Raw genomic sequence first — 6,995 nt, 5'->3', positions numbered from 1 at the left:
GGTCAAGTGGGACCATTGGCATGTATGCTGTGGACTTTGCCTGTATCTCGGATTTGAGCTATGATTATTTACAGGCTATCATACACTACAACACCTCATGAAATGGCATATGACTGTGTGCCTAAATCAATTCTATGGTGTTTAACCAATATGGTGTGTGATGTATTCCAGGTACAGGGATACGATGGTACGTACTAGATCCGGTAGTAATGCCCGAGGTACCTCGCGGGGTCCTCGTCGGGTCGGACGACCACAAAATCCTAGGGGGTCCCGTTCTGTGGGGCATACCTCACCTCCACTACCTCAAGAGACCCTTGGTCAGGGTGGGGCACATGGGGACCCACCTATGACTGCACTCCCGGACCCTCCACCGGTCATTACACCGGGAGATGTTGCTACAATAATCCAGCAGTCCCAACAAGCTTTCCAGCAACAAATGCTTCAGCAACAGCAAGCATTTATGACTGCCATCCAGCAACAGTTGGATTTTTCTCAACCAGGCCAACCTCCCCGGGTACTCACTCCGCAGGACCCACCTGTAGGGTTGGGAACGGGACCACAAGTGGTGGGTACACCTCCAATCCCACCATTCGGTATTCCTCAGCATGGGATGCCTCCTCCATACCCCTACTATCCTGTCTACGCTCCTAACTTCCCGGCGACGAGTAATACGTCAAGGGTAGTGGAGTCATTCAAGAGGAACTTACCACCGGTCTTCTCTAAGGTTGGGAGTGATCCTCTGGAACCGGATCAATGGATCCAAGAATTAGAGAAGATATTTGAGGTGCTTGAGTGCACAGATGCCCAGAAACTTATTTGTGATGGGTTGCAACTCAAGAAAGAGGCAAATTCTTGGTGGCAAGCCTCCAAGCCTATATTGATGGCTGCTCATCCAGAACCTACTTGGGAGCAGTTCAAGGAGTTGTTCTTGGACAACCACTATCCGCGCAGTTTCAGAGACCGAAAGGAGATTGAGTTCATGGCCTTAACTCAAGGAGGTAAGACTGTCCTTGAGTATCAGCAACAGTTTGAGAGTTTGTTCCATTTTACCCCAAGGCATATGCGAACAGCTGAAGAGAAGGCAGCAAGATTCCTAAAAGGCCTAAAAGCATCTATTGGGTCTGTGCTTGAAGTCTTGGATTTGACCGAATATGGCCAAATTGTACAGAAGGCCAAAACAATGGAAGATAAGCAGAAGGGTGAACAGTCCCTCACTCCTGGACTGTGGAAGAGAACAAATCCATTCCCGGATGCGGAAAATTCCTCCAAGGCTTACCGCGGATCATACAGTTCTGGGCCTATGTATAGGCAGCCCTATAGGCCACCTGGCTACCCTCCTAGGCCAGTTGGTGGTTCGGGTTCTACCTCTTTTCTCCCGAACTCTAATGTGGCACCTACAGCTCCAAGGCCACCTCGACCTCCATCTGCAGCGGGTCAAGTGCAGAGGGGCCCCGCTCCAGTTCCGACGTCTCAGATTCGTTGCTTCAACTGCCATTCCTATGGGCATTATGCGAAAGACTGTCGGGCCCGACCAGCCTTGCCCTCCAGTCAGCCCTCTGCGTACCGACCTCCCTTACCTCGAGGCAATCAACCGCAGGGAAGGATGTATGCCCTATCAGCCGAGGAAGCTGAGGCTAGTACAGAAGTTGTAGCAGGTACATTTTAATTAAGAAGTTCATTATGATTCATATTGATGACCTGCTGAAATTATATACATTGTTATACTAGGTATCCTACCCATATCGGGCATACCAGCCTATGTTTTATTTGATTCAGGAGCTACTCATTCATTCGCATCTAAGAGATTTGTAGGGAAACTTGGGATGTCACCCAGGATCTTAGACCATGGAATGATTGTTAGTATGCCTACTGGTAAAATTGCACAGTTGAAGGAAGTGTATGGGTCGTGCCCAGTGGAGATTAGTGGGAAGAACTTTGAAGCACAACTCATTAAATTCAATATGCAGAATTTTGATGTTATATTGGGTATGGATTGGTTGTCGGCTCATCGAGCTAATGTGATCTGTGCGGAAAGGTTGATTAAGGTAACAGATGACGAAGGGAAAGAGTGGGTATACCGAGCAGATACAACGAAAAGGGTGAGGAAGGTCCTTGTCTCCGCTCTCCAAGCGGTAAAGTTACTAGAAAGTGGATGTCAGGGTTTCATAGCCTCGGTACTCGATGTTGATGCAAGAGTTACACCTCTAGAAGAAGTAAAGGTGGTTAAAGAGTTTCCCGATGTTTTCCCAGATGATCTGATGCATCTACCACCTGATAGGGAGTTGGAGTTTGCCATAGACTTGACTCCTGGAGCAGCTCCAGTATCTAAGGCTCCATATAGGATGGCACCAGCTGAATTGAAGGAATTACAGATGCAGTTGCAGGAATTATTAGAAAAGGGGTTTATTCGCCCAAGTGTTTCACGTTGGGGTGCCCCGGTGTTGTTTGTCAAGAAGAAGGATGGTAGTTTGCGTATGTGCATAGATTACCGGGAGTTGAATAAGCTAACCATTAAGAACCGGTATCCATTGCCACGCATTGATGATTTATTTGATCAGTTGCAAGGAGCCAGGGTATTTTCAAAGATAGACCTTCGGTCCGGCTATTATCAGCTCAAGATAAAGAGTAGTGACATACCCAAAACAGCATTTAGGACTCGATACGGCCATTATGAGTTCCTAGTGTTGTCCTTCGGGTTAACCAATGCACCGGCAGCATTTATGGATCTGATGAATCGAGTATTTCAGGATGTGCTCGACAAATGGGTAATTGTTTTTATTGACGATATCTTGATCTACTCCAAGACCGAGGAGGAGCACACTCAACACTTGAGGATGGTGTTACAGAGGTTGAGAGATCAACAGTTGTTTGCCAAGTACAGCAAGTGTGAATTCTGGCTTGAACAAGTTGGATTCCTGGGGCACGTAGTGTCCAAAGCTGGAATCGAAGTAGATCTTGCTAAGGTGAAAGCAGTAGTGGAATGGGAAAGCCCCAAGAATGTTACTGAAATTAGAAGCTTCTTGGGTTTGGCTGGATATTACCGGCGTTTCATCGAGAATTTTGCTCGGATCTCAGCACCAATGACCAAGTTGACTAAAAAGGGTGTGAAATTCGACTGGGCAGGGGAATGTGAGAAGAGCTTCCAAGAATTGAAAGAGAAGTTGGTGACTGCCCCTGTGCTGACTATTCCTGAAGGCACAGGTGGAATGACAGTCTATACCGATGCTTCCAAAGTTGGTTTGGGTTGTGTTCTCATGCAACGCGGTAAGGTAATAGCTTATGCATCCCGACAACTAAAGGAATATGAGAAGAACTACCCCACTCATGACTTGGAACTAGCTGCAGTCATTTTTGCCCTTAAGATCTGGCGACATTATTTGTATGGGGAGAAGTGTGAGATATACAGTGACCACAAGAGCCTGAAATATTTCTTCACCCAGAAGGATTTGAACATGAGACAGAGAAGATGGCTTGAACTCATGAAGGATTATGACTGCGATATTCAGTATCATCCCGGCAAGGCGAATGTAGTGGCAGATGCATTGAGTCAGAAGACACAGACTGTGTCGCTCTCATACTTAGCAGTCAGCTCACCACTCGTGCAAGAGGCGATGCTCATGGATGAAACCCTCTTGTATGAAGGGGCGACCTTAGAGCTTGAACCTCAACCAGAAAACCTTAAATGGTTGATGGTATCCTTGTCGGCTCTACAGGTGCATCCGACAATTAGGCAAGAGGTGATAAGGAAGCAACCTTTAGATCCTGAGTTGCAGCGGATCAGAGAGGAAGGTTCAAGATCAAACAATGAATGACCCAGATTTTACTTTAGCCAGTGATGGGGCATTGATGTTTCGAGACAGATTGTGTGTACCCGATGATTTGGATATACAAGATAAAATAGTGAGAGAAGCACATAGCTCCGAGTACTCACTCCACCCAGGAAGTACCAAAATGTACAAAGACCTCAAACAAAGTTACTGGTGGCCAAACATGAAAGTCACCATAGCTTTGTATGTGGCGACTTGTCTTACCTTCCAGAAAGTGAAAGCTGAGAGGCATCGACCTTATGGTACCCTTCAGCCACTCCCAGTACCCGAATGGAAGTGGGAGAGGATTACAATGGACTTCGTCACCGGACTACCAAGTACACCTAAGGGAATGGATGCGATATGGGTGATCGTGGATCGGCTTACCAAGACTGCTCATTTCATTCCTATCAAGACCAAGTTCTCCATGACCAAACTAGCACAACTTTACATGGACAACATAGTGCGCTTACATGGAGTGCCAGTGAGCATTGTTTCAGATAGGGACCCAAGGTTCACTTCTAGATTTTGGAAAAGCTTACAGCGTGCCTTGGGATCACAACTGAATTTGAGTACAGCTTTTCACCCACAGACGGATGGTCAGTCGGAGGGAACCATACAGATACTAGAAGACATGCTCAGGGCATGTGCAATGGAGATGAGTGGCAGTTGGGAAGAATATATACCTCTTATGGAGTTTGCATATAACAACAGTTACCAAGCTACAATTGGAATGGCTCCATATGAGGCGTTATATGGCAGAAAGTGCAGAACTCCTTTGTATTGGGATGAGGTAGGTGAACGTCGAATGTTAGGACCTGAGATGATACAAATGACTTGTGACAAAGTCGACGTTATCAGAGAACGGATTAAAGCAGCTCAATCCCGTCAAAAGAGCTACGCGGACACCCGCAGGAAGGAGATTGAATTTCAGCCAGGAGAAAAGGTATTTCTCAAGATCTCTCCTACTAAAGGTTTGCAAAGGTTTCACAGAAAGGGGAAGTTGAGCCCAAGATACATGGGACCATTTGAGATCTTATCCCGGGTTGGCTCAGTAGCCTACATGCTTGCTCTGCCACCTTCGCTTGGGGATGTTCACAATGTATTCCACGTATCCATGCTGAAGAAGTACGTGCATGATCCATCTCATGTACTACCTGTAGAACCAGAATACCTAGAAGCTGATATGACCTACACAGAACAGCCAGCTGAAATCTTGGACCGGAAGGTGAAAACCCTTCGCAACCGCTCCATTTCCTATGTAAAGGTGCGATGGGCTGATCATTCACTTGAAGAAGCACCTTGGGAGGTAGAAGAAGAAATGCGAGCCAAGTACCCTCATCTTTTTGATCAACCGGGTACGCAATTTCGAGGACGAAATTTTTCAGAAGGGGGGGGTAATGTAATACCCCGCTTCTTAAACCCGGTCTGATTTCGCGATTGAACCGGTTTAACCATGCAGGAACCGAGCCAGAGGATATTAGAGCGGATTCCTTATGGGCTATGATGGCACGGGTGACCTTAAACACCGGCTGGCCCGACAAGTCAAAGCCAGTGCCAGAAGAGGCGGGAGTGCCCAAACCGTGTACGTGCACCTACCATAAGGCTATGTACGGATAAAATAGGTATTATATCCGTATTTTAAGGTATATACGTATGCTACATCGTATGCCCGGGGTGGGGTTCGCGCCGAGGTCCGAACCTGGTCAAAATCCCAAGTTTTGGCTCTCAGGCGGGTATAACAGGTGGGTACACCCACCCACCTGAGTGACCCATCCAACACTATTCACTTAAGTAGGAATAGTATATAAAGCTTTATGATTTCTTTTCTTTCCATTTATTACCCTCGTACGTTTGGTGAGAAAAGTAAAGAGGAGAGAGAAAAGAAAGGGAAGAAGAAGGAAGAGGAAGAAAGGAAGGATTTCAGCGGCGCCGAAGCTTGATCTTGCCATTCCGGTGCCAGGAGAGTAATCTTCAACTCTAGATCTACAGTTGGAGGTAAGAAAAGTTGGGTTTTATGAACGTTCACCATACCCAAGCTTAAAACCCTCGATTCGAGTATGGTTTCTCGAGATCTTGTAAATACCCTTTGAAATGATGAATCTAAGGTTTAATAGATGATTTATGTGTTGATCTTGAAGGATTTGAAGAGATATTGACAAGGTAGAAGAAGCCTTGTGAGTTGGAAGTGATTTGAAGGGTTTGAAGTCATTTTTGGGCAAAGAAGGTAAGATGGTTTCCCTCACTTGAATCTAACCTAGATCTAGGTTAGAACCATCCTATAGGACTTCAAAGGTGTGAAGAATGGGTGGGGGAAAGCCCCATTTGATTCCCCAAAGGATGGAGAAAATGGGGAAGAAACAGAGTCATTCCCGCCAAAACCGGTGGGTACAACCGGCGGGTACCTACCCGCCTGAGAGACCCACCTGAGAAGGCAGAGGTCCCTGGCCAAACCGGCGGGTACAACCGGCGGGTATAACCGGTGGGTATAACCGGTGGGTAGACAGCCCACCTATCTTACCCACCTGTTTGGCCCCGAAGGTGATCCGTAGGTCCGATCGAACCCAAATCGGACGTGTGACCTTCTTTCGACGTTCTAAACATGATTTTGACATCGGATTTCATTAATTTTGATTCTAAAATGGTGAAGTACTAACCCCGCTCAATTATGTTAGGTTCACCAAATCCAACCCGATTCGCTCCGGATCTCACCCGTACCGAGCGGGAATTCTTGTACGCTATAAGTAAGTGGAGAGAGGACGTTTGGCCTTGTTTCAAGGCATTTGTTTGGAATTCATATAACTATATCTAATCTAGTCATGTCATCATGAATATGCTATATAGATTAGTCATTCCACTCATTGATGTGCATATATGCTATGTTTACTTTTCAAATGCCAATTGAATGAGATGTTTATATGTTGAATGTGGACATCATGGAGCATAATGCATTGATAGACTAGATGCCGTGGTCGGCTTGGAAACGAATGCATTGGTGGCCCGTGGTATGGGACACGGAGGCACTATGCAGTCGTACTGTCATATAGGAGCATGCGGTATTAGGATTATCACCATCCCGTGCTACGACCCTTCCCAACAGGGGTTAAGGTGTTGAGTTGCCATTTGGGGGGAAGCAGGGGTCGCGGTTGTCGGACACTGTGGCGGTTAGGCATTACGCCCGGCGAGTCA

This window comes from Macadamia integrifolia, chromosome 2 (genome assembly GCF_013358625.1).
Source record: "Macadamia integrifolia cultivar HAES 741 chromosome 2, SCU_Mint_v3, whole genome shotgun sequence".
Lineage (NCBI taxonomy): Eukaryota > Viridiplantae > Streptophyta > Magnoliopsida > Proteales > Proteaceae > Macadamia > Macadamia integrifolia.
This window is presented reverse-complemented; position numbering follows the sequence as displayed.